Here is a 25476-nt window from a genome sequence, read left to right as displayed (position 1 = left end):
ATTATACAATACCAGGAAGCGAATCACCTCCTGATGAACGGGAGTCATACGCATGGTCACTTGTGTCCAGTACTGAGGTTTATTCATAGCTAAAGGTGTAGAGTCAATTCCCTTCAAAGGAATAGGGACTTCCAGAGGCTCAAGACTAAACCCACATCGCTTGGCAAATGACCAATCCATAAGACTCAGGGCAGCGCCTGAATCTACATAGGCATTGACGGAAATGGATGATAATGAGCAAATCAGAGTCACAGACAGAATGAACTTAGACTGTAACGTACTAATGGCAACAGACTTATCAACCTTTTTTGTGCGTTTAGAGCATGCTGATATAACATGAGCTGAATCACCACAATAAAAGCACAACCCATTTTTCCGCCTATAGTTTTGCCGTTCACTTCTAGACTGAACTCTATCACATTGCATTGTCTCAAGTGTCTGTTCAGAAGACACCGCCAAATGGTGCACAGGTTTGCGCTCCCGTAAACGCCGATCAATCTGAATAGCCATAGTCATAGACTCATTCAGACCCGTAGGCGCAGGGAACCCCACCATAACATCTTTAATGGCCTCAGAAAGGCCATCTCTGAACTTTGCAGCCAGGGCGCACTCATTCCACTGAGTAAGCACTGACCATTTCCGAAATTTTTGACAATATATTTCTGCTTCATCTTGCCCCTGAGAGAGAGCTAATAAAGCTTTTTCAGCCTGAATCTCCTGGTTAGGTTCCTCATAGAGCAAACCCAATGCCAGAAAAAACGCATCCACATTAAGCAACGCAGGATCACCTGGTGCCAATGCAAATGCCCAATTTTGAGGGTCACCCCGCAGGAAAGATATAATAATCTTAACCTGCTGAGCAGGGTCTCCAGAAGAGCGAGATTTCAAAGAAAGGAACAGCTTGCAATTGTTCCTAAAATTCAGAAAACTAGATCTATCTCCAGCAACGAACTCTGGAATAGGAATTCTAGGTTCAGACATAGGAGCATGTACAACAAAATCTTGTATATTTTGAACCTTAGCAGCAAGATTATTCAAGCTGGAAGCTAAACTCTGGATGTCCATGATAAACAGCTAAGGTCAGAGCCATTCAAGGATTAAGAGGAGGAAAAAAAAAATCAGCCAGGCTGCAATTAAGGCTAGGCAGCAACCTCAGAGGAGAGAAAAAAAAGAAAAAAAAACTTCCTCAGACTACTTTTCCTCCTACTTCAGCCCAAACATTTTTGGCCGGCTATACTGTCATGATTCCAATGGCAGGGAATCACAAAAGGACAAGCACCAACGAGCTCTAGGGTGATGGAACCTGAGCTGACCGCGACCCTAAACCTGATCACACAAATAACAATAGCCGGGGAACGTGCCTACGTTGATCCTAGACGTCTCGCCCCAGCCGAAGATCTAACTTCCCCTATTAGAAGAAACACAGACCTCTCTTGCCTCCAGAGAAATACCCCACAGAAATAGCAGCCCCCCACATATAATGACGGTGAAATGAGAGGAAGGCACATACACAGTATGAAAACAGATTCAGCAAAATGAGGCCCGCTAACACTAGATAGCAGAGGATACAAAAGTAAACTGCGCGGTCAGCAAAAAAACCTTCAAAAAACCATCCTGTAATTACTTGAACTCATGTTCCAACTCATGGAACATGAGGAGCAATTACAGCCCACTAGAGCAACCAGCAGCAAAGAAACAATTATATGCAAGCTGGACTAGACAAAAATAAAGCAAAATGTGGAACAAGAAAATCAAAAACTTAGCTTGTCCTGAAGAAAACTGAAGCCAGAAGCTGAGGTAACAAAACACTCTGATAACCTTGATAGCCGGCGGGGAAATGACAAGAAAGCCCGGTTAAATAGGAAACTCCCAAATCCTAATAGAACAGGTGGACACCAGAGACAGCAGAACACAAATCACCCAGTACCATCAGTAACCACCAGAGGGAGCCCAAAAACAGAACTCACAACAACTGTACATAAAGCAGAGGATGATGTTATACATAATAAAAGAGGAAACTATGTAACTAAGGATGGTGTTATACAGAATAAGTGAGTACACTATATACTTAGGGACCGTGCTATATATAATAAATGAGTACACTAAATACTAAGGGACTGTGGTATACTTAATAGGAATGTACACTCTATACTAAGGGACTGTGTTAGATATAAGTGATAATAATGTCTTCCTCCACCTCCCCCTGTTCCTAAGTCCGTTATAAGTCCCCCTTCCTCCCATCTCAATCCCCAACACCCCTCATTATCCTCCTCCTCCCGCATCCCATTATTGTCCTCTACCCCACCCCATCATTGCTCTCTTCACCATCTCGATCATTGACTTCTCCACCACCATCATTGCTTTCTTCCCCACCACCCCATATCATTGCCCATTCCACCACCTCTATAATTTCCTCCCACTTCCACCACTATTCTTGCCCATTCCATCACCTCCATCATTTCCTCCCCTTTCACCCCACATTATTGCCCTATCCACCACCTCCATCATTTCTTCCCCCCCACAACACCATTGCATTCTCCCCCACCACCATCATTGCCCATTCCACCACCTCAATCATTGCCTTCTCCATCCCCCCACCCCCATTATTGCCCATTCCACCACCTCCAACATTTCCTCCTCCCCCACCACCCCCATTATTGTCCTTTCCACCACATCATCCATCATTTCCTCCTCCCCATCATCCCCATCCTTGCCCATTCCACCATATCCATCATTTCCTCCTCCCTCCCCATCCCCATCACCCCATCATCGCCTTCTCTCCATCAGCCCCATCATTGCCCTCTCCTCCCCCTATGCACATACAGACACACACAACACCATTTACCTCTCTGCACATTCCCCCGCAGTGCTGCACACACACACAAAACAAACACTCACTGCTCTGCTGTAGCATCTCCGTCGAATTCCTCTCTCTGGCACAGCCGCCGCTGAACGATGACATCATCCAGCAGCGCTGCTGTCTGTATGAGAGGAAGCGTGGGCAAGAAGTAGGACAGAGCTGGCGCGCTGCACCTTCTCTGTGTCGGCTGTCAGCTTGACAGTCGGCACAGATAACAGCCGACTCTTAGTCTGGGGGGTGGCAGAATGCAGCCGCCAGGGGAGACACTGCGGACCACTGCATTAGTGCCCCGACTGCGCCCCCCTGCCAGCTGTGCCCCCCCTAGATACGCCTCTGGCTGGGCTCACCCTCCAAGTCCTCGAGCGATCCCTGCATCACTCTCTGTTGTCCAGGCGCCGACACCGGACTTTAAAAAGAAAAAAACTTGCTCAGGTGCTGCCCCTCCGCATACTGGCACCCTAGGCACATGCCTCAAATGCCTAGTGGCAAATACGGCCCTGCGATAGTACACCGATAAAATACAGCTATTTTAAACAGGGGTTTGGCAATCAAACTGATCACATCTAATTGCGCATAAACTTCTGGCATTTTTGTGGTAGTGTTGAATTTTTTTGGAGTGTCTTATACAAGTTCTTGACACCAGTTTGCTTAAAAAAAATATTTACCTACAGGGCAGATATTTTGCACTGTTTTTTGTTCACACGGATCGCCTATCATTGTGCTAAAAATTGTGTTATTTCAGACCTCCAGTGAATTTTTTTTGGTGTGTGTCAGCCTAGTTATTGACACAATTTTGCTGCCAAAAAAACCCAGGGCAAATATTTTAAAGTGGGGTATCTGCGTCACAGGCATCACATAACATTGCTCTAAAAAATAGTGTCACTGCAGCCCTCCATTTAATTTTTTTTGCTGTGTCTTAGCTAACGTATTGACACAATTGTGCTGTAAACAAAAACAAAAAAATACAGGCCAGATAATTCCAAGTCTGATATCTACGACATACACATCAGGTATCTATGGGTTAAAAATTGGGGCATTTTTGGGGTTCCATTGATCTTTTTTTGCTGTGTCTTAGCCTAGTTATTTACACTCTTTTGCTGTTTAAAAAAAAAAAATACAAGACAAATTATTTCAATTCTGATATCTCCGTCACATGCATCACCTATCTGTGGGGAAAGAATTGGGGCATTTTTGGGGCTTCATTGAAATTTTTTGGCTGTCTCTTAGTCCATTTATTGAAACACTAGATGGTGGTCAGATTCTAACGCATCGGGTATTCTAGAATATGTATGTAGTTTATTTATGAAGATTTAAGAATAATGTAATGAATACACAGGATTTTCCGGGTAAAATATGTACATTATCATTAAATTTTATTGCTCATGGAACTTAATACAACTGAATGAAATTATTAAACGGATCATCAAAATATATAAACTACTAGCTGAAGAGCCCGGCGTTGCCTGGGCATAGTAAATATCTGTGGTTAGTTATAGCACCTCACTTCTCTTATTTTCCCATCACGCCTCTCATTTTCCCAATCACATCTTTCATTTTCCCCCTCACATCTCTCATTTTCCCCCTCACACCTCTCATTTTCTCCCTCACTCCTCTCATTCCCCCCTAACACTTGTCATTTTGACCTCACATCTGTCATTTTCCGATCACTCCACTATTTTCCCTCACTCCTCTCATTTTGCACTCACACCTTTTCATTTTCACCTCACACCCCTCATTTTCACCTCAGTATATACATGTTTGTCATCTCCCTTATATATAGTATACACCTGTATGTCATCTCCTCTGTATATATATTTCCTGTATATAGTATATACCTGTATGTAATCTCCCCTGTATATAGTATATACCTGCTGTGTCATCTCCCCTGTATATAGTATATACCTGTATGTCATCTCCTTCTATATATAGTATATACCTGTATGTCATCTCCTCCTGTATATAGTATATACCTGTGTGTCATCTCCCCTGTATATAGTATATATCTGTGTGTAATCTCCTCCTGTATATAGTATATACCTGTAGGTCATCTGCTCCTGTATATAGTATATACCTGTGTGTCATCTCCTCCTGTATATAGTATATACCTGTATGTCATCTCATCCTGTATATAGTATGTACCTGTATGTCATCTCCTCCTCTATATAGTATATACTTTTGTGTCATCTCCTCCTGTATTAGACCTCGTTCGCACGTTATTTGCTCAGTATTTTTACCTCAGTATTTGTAAGCTAAATTGGCAGCCTGATAAATCCCCAGCCAACAGGAAGCCCTCCCCCTGGCAGTATATATTAGCTCACACATACACATAATAGACAGGTCATGTGACTGACAGCTGCCGTATTTCCTATATGGTACATTTGTTGCTCTTGTAGTTTGTCTGCTTATTAATCAGATTTTTATTTTTGAAGGATAATACCAGACTTGTGTGTGTTTTAGGGCGAGTTTCGTTTGTCAAGTTGTGTGTGTTGAGTTGCGTGTGGCGACATGCATGTAGCGACTTTTGTGAGATGAGTTTTGTGTGGCAACATGCGTGTAGCAACTTTTTGTGTGTCGAGTTGCATGTGACAGGTTAGTGTAGCAAGTTGTGTGCAGCAAGTTTTGCGCATGGCGAGTTTTGCGCGTGGTGAGTTTTATGTGTGGTGCCTTTTGAGTATGTGCAAGTTTTGTGTGAGGCATTTTTTGCATGTTTTGCAACTTTTGTACATGTGGCAATTTTTCCGCGTGTGCAAGTTTTGCATGTGGCGAGTTTTCCATGAGGTGAGTTTTGCACTTGTGGCGAGTTTTACAAGAGCCTAGTTTTTGCATGTGGCGAGTTCTCCGCGTGGCGAGTTTTGAGCGGCGACTTTTGTGTTTCGACTTTTATGTGGCGAGGTTGGTGTATTTATGGTGAAATGTGTGCTGAGGGTAATATGTGTTCAAGCACGTGGTAGTGTGTGGCGCATTTTGTGTGTGTTCATATCCCCGTGTGTGGTGAGTATCCCATGTCGGGGCCCCACCTTAGCAACTGTACGGTATATACATTGGCGCCATCACTCTCATTCTTTAAGTCCCACTTGTTCACATCTGGCAGCTGTCAATTTGCCTCCTAGACTTTTCCTTTCATTTTTTCCCATTATGTAGATAGGGGCAAAATTGTTTGGTGAATTGGAAAGCGCGGGGTTAAAATTTCACCTCACAACATAGCCTATGACGCTCTCAGGGTCCAGGCGTGTGACTGTGCAAAATTTTGTGGCTGTAGCTGCGACGCCTCCAACACTTTTCCTTTCACTTTTTCCCCATTATGTAGACAGGGGCAAAATTGTGTGGTGAATTGGAAAGCACGGGGTTAAAATTTCACCTCACAACATAGCCTATGACGCTCTCAGGGTCCAGGCGTGTGACTGTGCAAAATTTTGTGGCTGTAGCTACGACGCCTCCAACACTTTTCCTTTCACTTTTTTCCCCATTATGTAGATAGGGGCAAAATTGTGTGGTGAATTGGAAAGCACGGGGTTAAAATTTCGCCTCACAACATAGCCTATGACGCTCTCGGGGTCCAGACGTGTGACTGTGCAAAATTTTGTGGCTGTAGCTGCGACGGTGCAGATGCCAATCCCGGACATACATACATACATACATACATACATACACACACACACACACACACATTCAGCTTTATATATTAGATTTCATGAATATCTAATTGTGCTTAAATAAATCATCGGACAAAAGAAGTACATCGACAATGTAATATACTTGTGCGTGGCACTGTGACTGACAGAACTTGTTCAGTAAACGTGAGTGAACTACAGTTAGGGACAGAAATATTTGGACAGTGACATAATTTTCGCGAGTTGGGCTCTGCATGCCACCACATTGGATTTGAAATGAAACCTCTACAACAGAATTCAAGTGCAGATTGTAACGTTTAATTTGAAGGGTTGAACAAAAATATCTGATAGAAAATGTAGGAATTGTACACATTTCTTTACAAACACTCCACATTTTAGGAGGTCAAAAGTAATTGGACAAATAAACATAACCCAAACAAAATATTTTTATTTTCAATATTTTGTTGCAAATCCTTTGGAGGCAATCACTGCCTTAAGTCTGGAACCCATGGACATCACCAAACGCTGGGTTTCCTCCTTCTTAATGCTTTGCCAGGCCTTTACAGCCGCAGCCTTCAGGTCTTGCTTGTTTGTGGGTCTTTCCGTCTTAAGTCTGGATTTGAGCAAGTGAAATGCATGCTCAATTGGGTTTAGATCTGGAGATTGACTTGGCCATTGCAGAATGTTCCACTTTTTGGCACTCATGAACTCCTGGGTAGCTTTGGCTGTATGCTTGGGGTCATTGTCCATCTGTACTATGAAGCGCCGTCCAATCAACTTTGCAGCATTTGGCTGAATCTGGGCTGAAAGTATATCCCGGTACACTTCAGAATTCATCCGGCTACTCTTGTCTGCTCTTATGTCATCAATAAACACAAGTGACCCAGTGCCATTGAAAGCCATGCATGCCCATGCCATCACGTGGCCTCCACCATGTTTTACAGAGGATGTGGTGTGCCTTGGATCATGTGCCGTTCCCTTTCTTCTCCAAACTTTTTTCTTCCCATCATTCTGGTACAGGTTGATCTTTGTCTCATCTGTCCATAGAATACTTTTCCAGAACTGAGCTGGCTTCTTGAGGTGTTTTTCTGCAAATTTAACTCTGGCCTGTCTATTTTTGGTATTGATGAATGGTTTGCATCTAGATGTGAACCCTTTGTATTTACTGTCATGGAGTCTTCTCTTTACTGTTGACTTAGAGACAGATACACCTACTTCACTGAGAGTGTTCTGGACTTCAGTTGATGTTGTGAACGGGTTCTTCTTCACCAAATTAAGTATGCGGCGATCATCCACCACTGTTGTCATCCGTGGACGCCCAGGCCTTTTTGAGTTCCCAAGCTCACCAGTCAATTCCTTTTTTCTCAGAATGTACCCAACTGTTGATTTTGCTACTCCAAGCATGTCTGCTATCTCTCTGATGGATTTTTTCTTTTTTTTCAGCCTCAGGATGTTCTGCTTCACCTCAATTGAGAGTTCCTTTGACCGCATGTTGTCTGCTCACAGCAACAGCTTCCAAATGCAAAACCACACACCTGGAATCCACCCCTGACCTTTTAACTACTTCATTGATTACAGGTTAACGAGGGAGACGCCTTCAGAGTTAATTGCAGCCCTTAGAGTCCATTGTCCAATTATTTTTGGTCCCTTGAAAAAGAGGACGCTATGCATTACAGAGCTATGATTCCTAAACCCTTTCTCCGATTTGGATGTGGAAACTATCATATTGCAGCTGGGAGTGTGCACTTTCAGCCCATATTATATATATAATTGTATTTCTGAACATGTTTTTGTAAACAGCTAAAATAACAAAACTTGTGTCACTGTCCAAATATTTCTGGCCCTAACTGTATGTGTCACTATGACTGACAGAACTTGTTCAGTAAACGAGACTGAACTATGTGGCACTGTGACTGACCGAACTTGTTCAGTAAACGTGAGTGAACTATGTGGCACTGTGACTGACAGAACTTGTTCAGTAAACGTGACACTGTGACTGACAGAAATTATTCAGTAAACTTGACTGAACTTTGTGGCACTGTAACTGACAGAACTGCACCTGTCGCTGATTGGTCGCGGGCGGCTGGCACGACCAATCAGCGACGCGGAATTTCCGTTACAGACAAACAGATGATTATATATTAGGGGTCATGTTCCCGCCTCTGCACAGGGGGAATCTCGAGCCATCTCTGCTGCGGTCTCCCATTTTTCTTCAGCCGCAGTGGAGCCTGCTCAGCGGAGACGTCGGTCCCAGCATCTGGCTCAGGCAGATACTCTGCACCTGGTTAGTGCTGTTCTTCCAGGCTCTGCCATTATAGCCAGTACTGATCTGTGGCGAGGACTCGCTTCTGGGACTAAGGCCTGCTTTCTCCCTTCTGAGCATGCCCAAAGGAAGACCTCTCAATGTAGGTCAGGGGCACACGCTCAGGTCCTGAAGCAACTCCCATTGGTCCTCTAGGAAGGTCCTGAAGTTGCTACAACTATAAAAGGTTCGCATGGCCACACGGCCATGCGCTAGTATCAATCTTTGTTATGAGCTTTGCGCAAGTGTGGTCATGTATGCTTGTGGTCAGGGCCCGGCTGAAATAAGCCACTAGAATACCGGCACCTCTGGTGAGGAGTTTGTTTGCATGTATTCAGAGTCCGGCTAAAATAAGCCACTAGAATACCGACACCTCCGGTGAGGAATTGTTTGTGTGCTTCTCTGACTAAATGACCACTGACGGCTATCAGCTCAGCAGTTAGCTGTGTACTCCTTTGAGCTTAACAGGACACAGTGCTTTTCTATCACGGTGACTCTGTGAAGTAACAGAGGTCGATTATACTGCCATATAGTGCCATTTGCTAGCAGCAGGTTCTCCTCCTGCACTGTGAACGCCGGGCTGCACCAATAATAACATCTATATTTACTCAGTGCATTCTGCCAGCCCTAACAATACTAGCGCCAGGGTCTGGCTAGTAAATGGTGGATCAACAGCAATCTTTGCTGTGCATCCAGCAGCTGGAGGGTAGATTGGCGTCTCTCAAGCGCTCAATCTCAGCAGTGGAAGTTACCGCAGTTGCTGTTCAGGCTGCTAGCATGGCTGCAGTAACCTTGTCCACTGCCACCCCTGTTCCGACTCTTTCTCACTTCCCGCTGCCAGAGAAATTTTCTGGAGATAGTAAATCTTGTAGGGGTTTTGTGAGCCAGTGCATTATACATCTCGAGCTTCTGGCCGCACGTTTCCCCACAGAGCGGGCAGAGGTGGGATTTATAGTGTCTCTCCTGTTGGACAAGGTGTTGGAGTGGGCTACTCCGCTGTGGGAGCGTGGCGATCATGTGGTACAGAGTGCTCCGCTGTTCCTGAGCACACTGAAGCAGGTCTTTTTAGGACCTCGAGTCACCCATGATACGGTGCTCCAATTGTTGGCATTGACTCAGGGCTCGTCCTTGGTCAGCCATTTTGTCGTCCACTTCCGCACCCTGGCATCTGAGCTGGAGTGGTCAGATAAAGCCCTTATCCCTATATTTTGGAGGGGGCTGGCTGACCACGTGAAGGACGCTCAGGACACTAGGGAGATTCCCGCCACACTGGAGGAGTTAATAACTGTGTCCACTCGTATTGACCTCTGTTTTCACGAGCGGAGCTTAGAGCGAGCCCAGTGTAGGCAGAGGTTTTGGCTGGCTCCCACCTTCGCCAAACCTTTGGAATCTCCGGTCCTGGTTCTGAGTCACATGAGGCCATGGAAGTGTCACGAGCGGGATCTAAGTCCTGGACCACTCGTGCACTCACAGTCTGTCATGTTTGCCAGCAGTCAGGACATCTTGCCACTAGATGTTCCCAGCGGTCGAGGAAACATCAGCGTCTAGTGGTAGTAGGTGGAGGTACACTAGATACGGCGACGTTTGCCTCCAAATTGTCCTTTAAGAGGACAATTACTATAGGCTCATTCCCCCACTCGGTTGAGCTCTGCATGGATTCTGGGGTGGAGGGCAATTTTATGTCTTCTGCCTTCGCCCAACGTCACGCAATTCCCCTGGTAATGCTAGCCCAACCAGTTACCGTACGAATGGTGAATGGGTCGACACTGCCCTCTCAGATAACACACTAGATCATCCCGTTCTCTCTGTCTATATCGCCATCTCATCAGGATATAATATCTCTACTCGTCATTCCTGAGGGAATTGATGAGGTCCTGTTAGGGATACCATGGCTACGGTACCACTCTCCTCATATCGAGTGGTCCACAGGCAGAATTTTGGGATGGGGTGAATCTTGTGGGGGTAGATGTCAGAGGGAAAGCGTTCAGGTTGCTACTACTGAGGTACCCGCAGATCTATCCTCTCTCCCCAAGCAATATTGGCCCTATGCGGATGTGTTCTCCAAAAAGGCTGTGAAGACCCTTCCACCTCACCGTCCCTATGACTGTCCTATTGACCTCTTGCCTGGTGCTGAGCCTCCCCAGGGTCGAGTCTATCCGTTATCGCTCCCGGAGACGGAGGCAATTTCTCAGTACATTCAGGAAAGTCTGGCAAGAGGATTCATTAGGAAGTCAGTGTCACCTGCAGGGGCTGGGTTCTTCTTCGTGCAGAAGACGAACGGGGAACTACATCCATGCATAGACTACAGGGTCTTAACGCCATCACTGTTAAGAATAAGTATCCCCTGCCCCTGATATCTGAGCTTTTTGATAGGCTTCAGGGAGCAAGGATATTTACTAAGGTTGATCTGCGGGGTGCTTACAACCTGATTTACATCCATGAGGGGGACGAATGGAAGACGGCTTTTAACACCAGGGATAGTCACTATGAATATCTAGTGATGCCCTTTGAGCTCTCTAATGCCCCAACCATTTTCCAAGACTTTGAAAACGATATCTTCTGGGATATGCTTTCCACCTCGGTCGTCGTCTATCTGGATGATATTCTCATCTACTCTCCAGATATTGAATCCCACCGGAGAGATGTTTGCAAAGTCTTCAACCTCTTACGAGCTAATTCCCTCTATGCCAAGTTGGAGAAATGAGTGTTTGAGCAGGAGTCTTTACCTTTCCTGAGCTATATCATCTCCTCCCAAGAATTGGCTATGGATCCTGCCAAACTACATGCTGTGATGGACTGGCAAGAACCCCATTCTCTTAAAGCGGTGCAGCGCTTTAAGGGGTTCATTAACTATTATCGCCAGTTCATTCCTCATTTCTCAACTTTGGTAGCTCCCTTCGTAGCCCTCACCAAGAAGGGAGCAAATCCCAAATTGTGGTCTGAGGAGGTCTCCAAGGCCTTCACTTCTATTAAGTCTCATTTTGCTAGCGCTCCCATCCTACATCGCCCCGATGTAGATAAGCCGTTTATAATGGAGGTGGATGCCTCATCCGTTGGTGCTGGAGCAGTCCTCTTTCAAAAGGATGCTCAAGGTCGGAAGCATGCTTGCTTCTTCTTTTCCAAGACCTTCACACCAGTGGAGAGGAAATATTCCATCGGGGAAAGGGAGTTGCTAGCAATGAAGTTGGCCTTCTCTGAGTGGAGACATCTTTTGGAGGGGGCTCGCTATCCTTTCCAAGTATTCACAGACCACAAGAATTTGGTTTACCTACAAACATCCCAGTGGCTAAATTCTCGCCAGGCCAGATGGTCCTTGTTCTTCTCCCGGTTCCATTTCACCCTCCATTTCCTTTCCGGGGACAAAAACATTCGTGCCGATGCTCTCTTTCGCTCGCTCCGTTGTATCATCTGAGGAGGAGGAAGAGGAGCCTCAGCTTATTGTCCCTGCAGAGAGTCTGAGAACTGTGGTCCCAATTTCCAGGCAAGACTTTTGTACCATCCAGTCTGTGTCCGGAGGTTCTCTCTTGGGCTCACTTGTCCAGGGTGGGTAGACATTTTGGGTCTAAAAGGACATCTGAGCTACTGGCGAGGACATACTGGTCGCCACATATGGCCCGTGACGTTGCAGACTATGTCCGAACGTGTGTCTCCTGCGCCAAGAACAAGTCTCCTCATCAATGGCCAGCTGGGTTGCTTTAGCCCCTGCCGGTGGCAGACAGGCCCTGGGAGTTGGTGGGGATGGATTTCCTGGTGGGCTTACCCAAGTCTCGTAGCTGCACCATTATTTGGGTAATCACTGACCATTTTTCCAAAATGGTGCACTTGGTGCCTCTTCCGGTCAGACTCCATTCATCCTTAATTACAGCCAGCATCCGCGTGTCCCTGTGCCAATGCTCGTGTCTTCCGACTCCAGGGTGGCAGACTTGGCTGTGGAGGCACGGGACATTTGGACCGCACTCAGGATGCCATTTGGGCCTCAAAGGAGAGAATGAGGTCCTCTGCCGATGCTCATCGGTGCCCCGCTCCGACCTTTGCTCCTGGTGACTTAGTGTGGCTCTCCGCCCGTAACATCAGGCTGCATGTTGAGTCCACTAAGTTTGTACCTCGCTACTTGGGTCCCTTCAAGGTCTTCGAACAGGTTAACCCTGTGGTCTACCGACTGGCCCTTCCTCCATGCCTAGGTATCACCGACACCTTTCATGTGTCCCTCTTGAAGCCCGTATACATGTCCCAGTTTTCCGAGTCATCTGCCGGGACATTGGGTTCGTTTAAGGACGATTACGAGGTGAACGCTATTTTGGGGTGCAAGGTGGTACGTGGCAAGAAATTTTATTTGGTAGACTGGAAGGGTTATGGTCCAGAAGACAGGTCTTGGGAACTTGCTGAGCACATTCAAGCTCCGCAGCTCATTGCGGCCTTCGAGTGTAGCGAGGTCCAAGGAGGGGGGTCCTAGGAGGAGGGTTAATGTTAGGAGTCGAGTTCCCGCCTCTGCACATTTGGAATCTCGAGCCATCTCCGCTGCGGTCTCCCATTCTTCTTCAGCCGCAGTGGAGCCTGCTCAGCGGAGACGTCGGTCCCAGCATCTGGCTCAGGCAGATACTCTGTGCCTGGCTACTGCTGTTCTTCCAGGCTCTGCCATTGTAGCCAGTACTAATCTGCGGCGAGGACTTGCTTCTGGGACTAAGTCCTGCTTTCTTAATCTTTGTTATGAGCTTTGCGCCAGTGTGATCATGTATGCTTGTGGTCAGGGCCTGGCTGAAATAAGCCATTAGAATACCGGCACCTCCGGTGAGGTGTTTGTTTGCATGTATTCAGGGTCCAGTTGAAATAAGCCACTAGAATACCGGTACCTCCAGTGAGGAATTGTTTGTGTGCTTCTCTGACTGCATGACCACTGACTGCTATCAGCTCAGCAGTTAGCTGTGTACTCCTGTGAGTTTAACAGGACACAGTGCTTTCCTATCACGGTGACTCTGTGAAGTAACAGAGGTCGCTTATACTGCCATATAGTGCCATTTGCTAGCAGCAGGTTCTCCTCCTGCACGGTGGACCCCTGGCTGCGAACGCACCAATAATAACATCTATTTTTACTCGGTGCGTTCTGCCAGCCCTAATATTATATAATAGATGTTTACTTAACAAAAAAGGTGTTACCTACAGGCCAGATATTTTAAATTGTGGCATTCCCGCACACGAATCACATATAAGTTCGCTCCAAAGTCAGACATTTGTAGTGAAGGTGAAAAATATTGCAGTGCATTTAAAATGGGCAAGGAGCGTGGCAAGGACGGGTAGTGAATGTGATGATGATGGTGAATGCAGAGGACGAGGCCGAGGAGGTGGGCAAGCTGAAATTGGCCCACAACAAACACCCACATCTTCTCACTCGACATTCTTGTCACAATTAATAGGGAACCGCAGCAGTACACTACTATTGAACCCAGAGCAGTGTCAAAAGGTTGTTGGTTGGATAGCGGATAATGCTTCCAGTCACTTTGCCACCACCACTGTGTCTTCAACATGGTCAATTCTGAGTAGCTGTGACTCTTGACCGCATATTCCTCACCCTGATCCTCCTTCCTCCCACAATGCTGAGTGCCGTGAGACAAATGATCCCACACTTGGACACTCTAAAGAGCTGTTCACTTTTCCATTTAGAGATTAGGGCCTCTCTCCCGATGCAGTTGAAGTGGGGCAAGAGGAGATCGCATGTAGTGATGCCCAGATATTTGAGCATATACGTTCACATGAAGGTGACAGTGGGAACGTGTCACAAGAGGTGGACGATGATGAGATTCAATTGCCAGAAAGTCAGGAGGAGGACCAGGGTGCGGATGTGGAAGACAAGGTGGTGGATGATATAATAACTAACACAACCTGGCAGGAGGGAGGCATAGCACCCCACCAGGCAGGAAGAAGCATTGTGTTGGCTGCAGACAGAAGACAGGAAACCTTTCCCCGTAACACCAACATGATAAGTAGTTGCCAGTACAAGTGTTAGGTTTTCCTGAGTCTGGTTGTTTTTTAATGACTCTGCTGATAACCACAAACAGGCCATTTGCACCACCTTCCAAGCCTTCATCAGCAGGGGTAGCAAAACTACCAGCCTGACCACCACCAGCATGATCAGGCACATGGAAGCAAAGCACCCAAGTTTGTGGGCCAAACCACAGGGTCCAGGAACAGCGTCTGCGGGTGACACCAGAGCTTCTTCCGCTGTTGTACGTGCAAGCCAATCACCTGTCCATGGTGGCTGCAAATATGCCTCCTGCCCTGCACCTGTTGTTGCACACACGCAATTAGCACCATCAGCAAGCATGTCCACGTCCTTGTCCCAGTGCAGTGTCAGTTGTCCATACCCCAGTCCTTGGAACATAAGCGGACATACGCAGTCAATGCCCCACAGGTGACACTACTAAATTCATACATTTCTGATCTGCTTGCACTCGAAATGTTGCCTTTTAGGCTCATGGAGATGGAAGCTTTCTGCAACCTGATGGCGGCGGCTGTTCCAATGTACTCGGACCCCAGCCGCCACTATTTCTCTCTGTGTGCCATCCCTGCATTACACAAGCACGTTTCTGACAACATTAGCAGTGTCCTCAATAATGCTGTTACTAGTAAAGTACACCTAACCACAGACACGTGGACAAGTGCTTGTGGGCAGGGATGCTACATCTTGCTGATGGCACACTGGGTGAACATACTGGAAGCCAGGACCTAGTCGGACCTTGGGATAGAACACATACTCCCGATGCCGAGGATTGAGGGCCCTGCATCAATCAGGGTTGCCCCAACAGTCTACAGCTCCTGCACCTCCTTCTCTTCAGCCTCCATCTCGCAAATTGCCACCTCGGTCATCTCGCTCACGGCACACTGGGTTAACACAGTGGAAGCCGTGACCCAGTCGGACCTTGGGATAGAACACATACTGCCGACGCTGAGGATTGCGGGCCCTGCGTCAATCAGGAAGACACAAAAGAGCAAAGTGAGGTCAAAAATACTCTGTTGTAAAAAAATCACAGTAATAAGCAAGTGCTAATCAAAAGATGGAAAAAACAGGGTATTTCGTTGATACGTTTTTTTGCAAAAAAAATGTATACTAAGCTGCTCCACAAATCGTCAAGGTATACCCATATAGAGCAGTCCTAACTAATGTATATAATCCCTATCTGATGTATTTGTATCTGCTCTATATGGGTATACCTTGACGATTGGTGGAGCAGCTTAGTATACATTTTTTTTGCAAAAAAAACGTATCAACTAAATACCCTGTTTTTTCCATCTTTTGACTAGCACTTGCTTATTACTGTGATTTTTTTACAACCGAGTATTTTTGACCTCACTCTGCTCTTTTGTGTCTTCAAGTTTCTTGGTGGTGTGTGAACAGGTTCCTACAGACTTGTTCAATGTGCAAGTAGCCCATGTGTTTCTGGTTCTATAATTGTTCTCTTGTTTCTACAAGACTAGGGAGTCCACCACTCCTTATGGGTCATTTGCATCAAAGCTGTTCCATCCAGCATGTCCACATGGATATTCCCTCTCTGAACCCTGCTTATACAGGTACTATACAGATGATCAGGTTTTTAAATACATCAGATAGGGATTATATACATTAGTTAGGACTGCTATATATGGGAATACCTTGACGATTGGTGGAGCAGCTTAGTATACATTTTTTTGCAAAAAAATGTATCAACTAAATACCCTGTTTTTTCCATCTTTTGACTAGCACTTGCTTATTACTGTGATTTTTTTTACAACAGAGTATTTTTGACCTCACTGTGCTCTTTTGTGTCTTCAAGTTTCTTGATGGTGTGTGAACAGGTTCCTACAAACTTATTCAATGTGCAAGTAGCCCATGTGTTTCTGGTCCTGCATCAATCAGGGTTGCCCCCACAATCTACAGTTCCTGCACCTCAATTCTCCTCCTCTTCAGCCTCTATCTCCCAAATCACCACATCAGTCACAAGCTGGAAACACTGCAGCACTGCCTCAGGCAAGCATCAACAGGCTGTACAGAAGCTAATATGCTTAGGTGACAAACCCCACAAGGCTGACGAGTTGTGGACAGCTCTGAAAGAGCAGGCAGAACTGTGGCTGACACCGCTGAACCTACAGCCAGGCATGGTCGTGTGCAACAATGGCTGGAACCTAGTGGTGGCTCTGAAGCGAGGCAAGCTCACACACATACCATGCCTGGTCCATGTGCTTAACCTCATTGTTCAATGGTTTCTCAAAAGCTACCAGAAGCTGCCAGATCTGCTTGTCAAAGTACATTGCCTGTTTGCCCATTTTAGAAAGTCAGCTACGGCTTCCGCCGCCCTTGCCGTGCTTTCGCATCTTTTGCAGCTTCCAGCTCACCGACTGTTGTGTGATGTCCCCACGTGTTGGAACTCTACATTGCAGATCTTGTAAAGGATTTGTAGGCAGAAGAGGGCAGCTGTTGACTACCAGCATCAACAAGGCTGTCAGTATGCAGTTCAGACTCCAAACATAAGACCTGGACATGGATGTCAGACATATGTACCATCCTACAAAACTTTGAAGAGTTCACCAAGATGGTGAGCAGCGATGACGCCATAATTAACATCACCACTCTGCTTCTCTGTGTTCTGAAACACTCTCTGCTCACAATTAAAGAGGATGCATAGCAGGCGGAGCACAATGAGATGGAGCAAGGAACCATATGTGGTGATTACACACAGCCCAGCCTCATGTCATCCCAATGTGGATTGGTTGACAATGAAGAAGAGGAGGAGGAAGAACAGGAGCTACTTTCATGGGCTATAGATGGTACTACAAGCACATCTGTCATACCGTCTGTTCATCGTGGATGGCCTGAGGACAGGGAGGAGGAGGACTGCATGGTCAGTCGTCCTCTTGGTGAGGACACGGAAGTCTTGCCTGTTAGCAGTCTGGCATGCATGGCTGTGTTTGCACTGCCTTTCCCGTGACCCTCGCATTCTCAAAATTTTGGGTGACAGCCATTACTGGTTGGTGACACTTCTAGACCCACGCTACAAGGAGAACTTTCTATCTCTTATTCGAGAGGCAGACAGGTCTACTAAAATGGTGCAGTACCAAAGGGCCCTTGTTGCGGAATTATTAAAAAAAAATTCCAGCTGAAAATGCTGGCAGCAGAGCCCAGAGTTTGTTGGACAACCAAGGAGTACAGGCAAGAGAGATACAACTCCAGTCCAGCAGAGGCAGGGAAACACTGGCAAAGTCCTGGGAGAGTTTTCTAAGACCCTCCCATCGCACAGGCCCTGAGGCGTGGGGTACTCTCACAAGGAGTGTAACTTTTTGGAAGATGCTGAGGAAGTGACTTGCTGACCGTACCAACATCCTTCATGATTCCTCTGTGCCATATAATTATTAAGTCTCAAAGCTGGATACATGACATGAACTGGCTTTCTATGCCTTGGAGGTCCTGGTCTGTCCTGCCGCTAGTGTTTTGTCAAAGAGCTTTTTTAGTGCCACTGGTGGAATTATACCTGATAAGCACATCCACCTCTGAAAACTGAAAATGCTGACAGGCTGACTCTCATAAAAATGAACAAGGGCTGGATTGGGCCAGACTTCTGTACACCACCGCATGATAACAGTGAAACATAACCTAAAATCCACTGTCTTTTTTGGGGAGTTATATTCCCATGCACTAATTCACACCCTTACATGGGTATACGCTTTCTGATTTTGGCTATTTGCTTTTATCCTCCTCCTTCTCCTCATCATCCATCGCCACTAGATCACCAGGGCGAACGTGTTCCATGATGCAACAGCCACGTTATTGTTGGCAAGGATGTTTATGAAGCCCGTAAAAAAAAGGTTGACACAGTAGGTTGGTGCGTACCCCCAGGGTGAAATGCTTGTCATCCCATACACCAGGGTGAACGTGTTCCGTGATGCAACAGTCATGTTATTGTTGGCAAGGGTGTTTATGATGCCTGCAAAAAATATGTTGACACAGTAGGTTGATGCGTACCCACCAGGGTGAAATGTTTGTCAGCCAATACACTTAGTGAATGTGCATTACATGTATAGGAGACCCGCTCCTTTAAACTGGGAAAGCATTTTTCGGAGGCCATCCTCCACATTTCTTCAAAGGGGGATTGGAGTGCATGCAAATTTGGGGCAGGCCTTACATTCACTTCATGGACAAACATTATGGGAGTACCAAATGACTAATGGGAACTTTGGATGCATGTGGCCATCCAGGACGTGGGTTCAAAGGCTTATTGGGGTGCGTGTAACTTTGGGGCAGGGTAGGCCTCACATTCAATGCATAAGCAAACAGTATGGGAGTAGCAAATGAATATTGGGAACTTTGGATACATGTGGCCATCTAGGACGTCTGTTCAATGGGTTGTTGGGGTGAATCCAAATTTGGAGCAGGCCTTTCATTCACTTCATGGTTGGTCAAACATTATGGAAGTACCAAATGACTAATGGGATCTTTGGTTGCCTGTGGCCATCCAGGACATGGGTTAAAAGGTTTTTTGGGGTGTGTGTAACTTTGGGGCAGGGCAGGGCAGGCCTTGCATTAAATGCATAAGTAAACAGTATGGGCGTACCCTATGAATAATGTGAACTTGGTTTTCATGTGGCCATCCAGTACGTGGGTTCAAAGGCTTATTGGGGTGCATGTAACTTTGGGGCAGGGCAGGCCTTGCATTCAATGCATGAGCAAACCGTATGGAATTACCAAATGAATACTGGGAACTTTGGTTGCATATGGCCATCCAGAACGTCTGTTCAATGGGTTGTTGGGGTGCATCCAAATTTTGGTCGACCCTGCCACTCACTGCTTGCGCAATAACCGTGTGAGAGACCCACTGTTTAATAATGGGAACAAGAAAGCATAGCTGGCTGATGGCTCTCTAAGAATAGTCAGGGCTTATTGCTGGCCCTTTAAAAATATACTTTGAAAATTTCAGAGTCCCTCCTTCATAAGTTAAACAGGATGTATCTGATGATGTGTCACACACCACATGGCCAAATAAGATTGTAAAATGTTAAAATGACTGTCACGGATCCCTACTCCGTGGTGTAACTAATTCGTCACGTGCCCGCTCTCAGCACGTGATTTGGGTTGTGCCTGCAAGGGTTAATCTATCTCCCGACTCTCATTCCAGCATTCAACCTTTGTCCTATGCTGTAATGGGAGCATTAATCACACACCGACCCAGGCCACACACCCGCTCATACACGCTGCCACCACTCACCGAATACACGGGCGATGAGTCCAGGAAATATTAATACTAATAATGTCTAGCACTCATAAGGCTCACACACCTTAGGCTATGGATTCTTTTACAACAATCAAGGTTCAACTTGTTCAATTTTTATACTTTAATACAAAAAGGTTTAGTGCTTACAGTAAGAAAAGTTATAAAAATATGATAATAAAAAGACATACAACTTATGCAAAACAGTATAAAAATAAACAGGAGAATCTTACAGAAATCATCTAACTGGTACTTTGCTTTCTGCTCCCTGAGTGTAAGATGAATGTAGATTGGATCACACCAGCTCGGCCACCCCCATTATGTGAACACGTTTTTTAGGTATCAGGTCTACTTTATAGCTTTGGTCTGGAGGTCAGGTTTCTAGACCAGCCCCTCAGGTTAATATCATAACTGCTTGTTTTTTGATTGGACCACGGCCACGCCCCCAATGAATATATTATTTTCTCTTGAGATCCTTTGTATAACAGCTGTCACAGAGATACTATCAGGCTGTAATTAACATCTCTCTTCTAAGGGTACCGTCACACAGTGGCATTTTGATCGCTACGACGGCACGATTTGTGACGTTCCAGCGATATATCCGTGACGTTCCTGCCATCTCGCTGTGTCTGACACGCTCCTGCGATCAGGGACCCCGCTGAGAATCGTACATCGTAGCAGATCGTTTGAAACTTTCTTTCGTCGTCTAGTGTCCCGCTGTGGCGGCATGATCGCATGGTGTAACAAAGGTGTGCACGATATTGTATACGATGTGCGCATAGTAACCAACGGCTTCTACATCGCACATACGTCATGAAATTATCGCTCCAGCGTCGTACATTGCAAAGTGTGACAGCAGTCTACGACGCTGGAGCGATATTGTTACGATGCTGGAGCGTCACGGATCGTGCCGTCGTAGCGATCAAAATGCCACTGTGTGACGGTACCCCAAGAGCTAGAAGGTGTCAAATGTTACCTTTCTTGGCTTCCAGCAGGATCCCCTGGTGAGATTGGGGACAGAAGTCTACTTGTCCCAGGAAAATACATGTTAACACCTGGGTGCGACATGCAGCCTTTCAAGGCAGATGTTACATTATTGCCAGTTACACAATAAATCTATACATAGTCCACTGCACACACACACACATATATATATATATACACATATTTCACCACATTGACATTTCCCAGTCAATGCATTTGTCTTGGTTGAAAGCAATGCTAAAGTCAAAAAGCGCATCAAAAATGCTATGTGTGAATATAGCCCAAGTGGTGGAGGAACATTTTTGTTTTGGGTTTTTTATTTTGCCTTACATCATTACCCTGGAAAGAATGTTCCTTAACATATTTTCCAGGAAAATCCATTTTGGTTTCGTTTTTGTATGTTTTATTGTGCGCCTGTAAAAATGGCATAAGACTGACAACATTGTTCACAGCTGTGACCTGTGAGTCAGAAATGCTTCCAGGGATTCCCACTGTTCCCATTGATTTACAATGTTTTTAGACCCTAAAATGACCATGGCTAAAATGCTTGGTTTTCCCATAGACTTACATTGGGCTCGTTGCTCGGGTCGAGCACCCAAGCATTCCAATTTGCTCGACCCGAGCAATGAGTAACCGAGCATTTTAGTGCTCGCCCTTCACTACTAGATGCGTCGCGGGACAATTGGATTACTATCTTCTCGTCAAACATGTGACAAATATGGTTGCTTAATTTTTTAGACAGCAAAGAAACAAGAATTCTCCAGCGATGAGTCAGCTGAATAAAACAGAATTTACTTAGACATCATAAAACTCTAGCGGTTCCACCAGTGGTCTCCAACCAATGTATTTCGGCAACGCTTTACTCATGGTTATCATAAATAGCCTGTGAAGCTCAATGTCTATTACCCCCTTCCTTGGCTATAAACATCAGCCCCAAGCTGGCCGCTTTCCTTCTGCTAGTTAATAAAATTTTGAGGGATCACACTCCATTTTTTTTAATATGCAGTGATATACAGCGAGTTGCACTACACATAGTTGGAGCCCCCCAGACGCAGGGCCGCGGGTTACTCGGTACCGGTCCTCTCTGTCTCAGTTCTAGGGTTGTCACGGTGGCTGGACCCAGTCTGTGACCCTGCTAAGGGGCGTCCAATGAAAGGTGATACAAGTCTGTCAAGGTTTCGTGACGCCACCTGTGGTATTCGGTCAGGGTGACCGACGCTGATTGGGGCCCACTGGGGTGGTGTTATGGCAGCTAGATGGTATATCTTCCCACAGGTGAATTATATCCCCAGGGCTTCCCAGTAGTGTAGGTGGTGATGATGCGAGGTGCGGTTAATAACGGGGACACAGGGTTGCAGTCTCTTTACCTTTTTACTGAAGGCTTCGGGATCAGTAATCCAGAGCACTGCTAACAGGGCTGGCTGAGACCGGCCGATCCGAAGGCACATCCAGAGTTCCCTTTGCAGGTGGAAATCGTTGCCTACCAACTAGCACCTGTGTGTTGTAGTCCTTCCCTGCTGAGGACCACGGGATAGTCCTCACAACTCTCGTATCAGTTCTTTCTCTTCTCCGTCCCCCAAGTTTATCTGGCTAGGACGCACCCGTATGACGGGTAGGCTCGGAGCTATTTTGGGACCCTAGAGACGCACCTCTCCACGTTTGCCCCCTATGTCTGCTTAGGTGATGTATGGTAGACAGCCAACCTGTAATCAACTGTCCTGCCGCTGTTTGAAGTAATGCTTGGAGTCAGTTACTTCCTCGGCGTTCCGGCCACCGGCTACGCGCCTCAGTAGTATGTTGCCGATCTCGGGGCACGACTCCTACTGGTTCTCCTTTGTGCTGTGATTTTGTTTCTCACTTCTCCACAATATCCTTTGCTTCGTGTTATTAGGATTAGGATGCCGGTAGTGCAGGCACGGCTCCGTCACGTTCTGTCCTTCTGCTAGGTACCTGCTAGGAATCCACCCCTGACAGGTCCTCCCTGGAGCTCTCCCAGGCTGCGTTCTAACTAACTTCCTATCCAACCCCCAGTTTTACCAGAGTGTGAGGAGTGTCCTAATACATAGTGCCTTTTGCTTCCCCTGGTGGCTGGAGTGTGCAGTGTAATGTGTGACTGTGATACCTGGTCAGGTGAACTCCTTTAGAGCAATCAGACATAACATCACTCCCCTTAGTGGCAGAGCGACATTACTGCAACGACCAAGACTCTGGGGCGCTGCATATATATACATGAAAGATGGCTAAATCCTATTATACATAGACCCATACCACTTGGGTCCCGGGACCATCGCTTGCCTGACCTTCAGACGACTCACTGCTGACGCTACATACTGGATTGCCCCATATGGTGATTGATCTTTTGCTATACTTACCTTCTCGGCCTATCCTCCTGAGGCAGGCCCTTTCTTTCTCCTTCCATCATGTTGGTTGAGAGTCGCTTGTGGTGTAGACTTTCTGATTGAGGGGTCTATGCTCACCTTTTGCTGCTATATAATAGGCCTATTGGGGCCCTCTAGTTAGCATCAGCCCCTTTACACACAGTGGGGCTTTCTTACATTATATGGTTTTCTGGGGACGCCCAGAATTTACCTATTATCTTGTTCTATGTATAATAGGATTTAGCCATCTGTCATGTATATATATATGTGTAGTGCTACTCGCTGTATATCACTGCATATTAGGCTGTCCCTGTATATTCACTTATTATGGAACCTGCGGTGTGTCAGTGGTATAATTTATGATGTATTATACCTTAGGTTGTCTATACACATTGTTTGATTACACGCCCAGTGGTGTGTTGGTTGAATTTTAATATATATGTTTTTTATTTGTGGTTTCTGTCTTTCCTAATAAATTTTGTATTTTTGCTATTTAATTGTAGTTTGGGAGTGCGTTATGCTTTCCCACTCTGGCAGAGAAAATTGTGCGGGAGCCCACGCCAGCTTTTTCCGCAATTTAACCCTTTATTTTAGCAGCTAAAGCCCCCAAATGTTGCACACACACACTACTAACATTAGTAGTGAGGAATATGCAAAAAAAAAGGGATATGAAAAGGTTTACTGTATGTAAACCATGTCTCATATCATGTCGGGTTTGGGAAGGAGATAGCAAAAGCCGGCAATTGAATTACCGGCTTTTAAGCTATCTAGCGCTGTATTAAATATAAATTTATGTATATATATGTGTCTCACTGACATATATATATATATATATATATATACATATACATATATATGTATATATATAATTTTTGCAAGCCGGCGAGAAAATCTCGCTGTACGGATGCTATACGGATTACATACGGAGGATGACATGCATAAAATACGCTGCCACACCCTGCCTACGGATGGCATATGGATCCCTATTTTGGAAACATTTCTGCATATTATGCATGTAAAATACGGACCGTATTTCCCTACGCTGAGTGTGACAACGGCCTTAGTATCTGGCTCTCAAAGCAAATATCCTGTTGTAAAATTACCAGGTCACTGCAGGGGGGCCCTACTTCTATGGATGTTGACATGTCAGCTCGTTCTCACTTCCCCAGTTATAACTAATTTCCCACTTCCCCAGTTATAATTAATCCCATAACTTCAATGTGAAGTCCAAATGAATGGAGGTTGAAGTGTCAGTTATTTTTGACTTCCCCATTTCTAATTAATCCCATTTCTTTAATGCGAGGATAACATTTCCCATCTTCGGAGATGTCTGTATGGATTTAAATTTTTCTCTATGACAGTGTATTGATAATTAATATATTTTATTGCAGGCTGTGGATTATTCCTTATGATTATACCTGGTCAAACTCTGGCATACTTCACATGCAGAAGCTCAAATCAAAGGCATATATCAACTACTTAAGCATATATATGGACAGAACATACATATCGTGCTGTACATAAATACTGAATAAAACATGCTATAAAAACAAATCTTTCATTTTTTCTTTAGAAAAACTTATGATTGAACTGAAATACTAACTCTGCTTATGACACTGTTCACAGTAGGTTTCATTTTGTATAATGGATACCGTATGCAGGGAGGATTTCTGTTCCGTTTTAACTACTGTATGTTGTTCTTTTTGGTAGTGTTGTAATACTGTATATCAGGCCATGTTCACACATTCAGTATTTTGTCAGTATTTTACCTCAGTATTTATAAGCCAAAACCAGAAGTGGATGATAAATGCTGAAGTGTATGATGTGTTTCTATTATACTTTTCCTCTGATTGTCCCACTTCTGGTTTTGGCTTACACACACTGGGGTAAAAAACGCACCAAATACTTATGTGAATGTGGCCTATTACTTGTGTCCGCTACTTTAAGGCTATGTGCACGCGTTGCGGATTAGCCTTAGGGTATGTTTCCACGTTCAGGAAACGCTGCGTGTTTGACGCTGCGTAGAGACGCAGCGTCAAACACGCAGCATCCAGATGTTACAGCATAGTGGAGGGGATTTAATGAAATCCCATCTCCACTACGCGTGGTA

The 25476-nt window shown here is 45.6% G+C and overlaps 1 long non-coding RNA gene across 1 annotated transcript in view; it reads left to right on the top strand.

Moving 5' to 3' along the window:
- The window catches only part of LOC138672081 (uncharacterized), a 92088-nt gene extending 67190 nt beyond the window's left edge, over window positions 1–24898 (top strand). Inside the window, exon 3 of the long non-coding RNA XR_011319566.1 lies at window positions 24758–24898. This is a non-coding gene — a long non-coding RNA (uncharacterized lncRNA). The remainder of the gene's footprint in view (window positions 1–24757) is intronic.
- The last annotated feature ends 578 nt before the right edge of the window (window positions 24899–25476 follow it).

The sequence above is a fragment of the Ranitomeya imitator genome, chromosome 3, assembly GCF_032444005.1.
Source record: "Ranitomeya imitator isolate aRanImi1 chromosome 3, aRanImi1.pri, whole genome shotgun sequence".
NCBI classification, from domain to species: Eukaryota; Metazoa; Chordata; class Amphibia; order Anura; family Dendrobatidae; genus Ranitomeya; species Ranitomeya imitator.
This window is presented reverse-complemented; position numbering and strand designations above follow the sequence as displayed.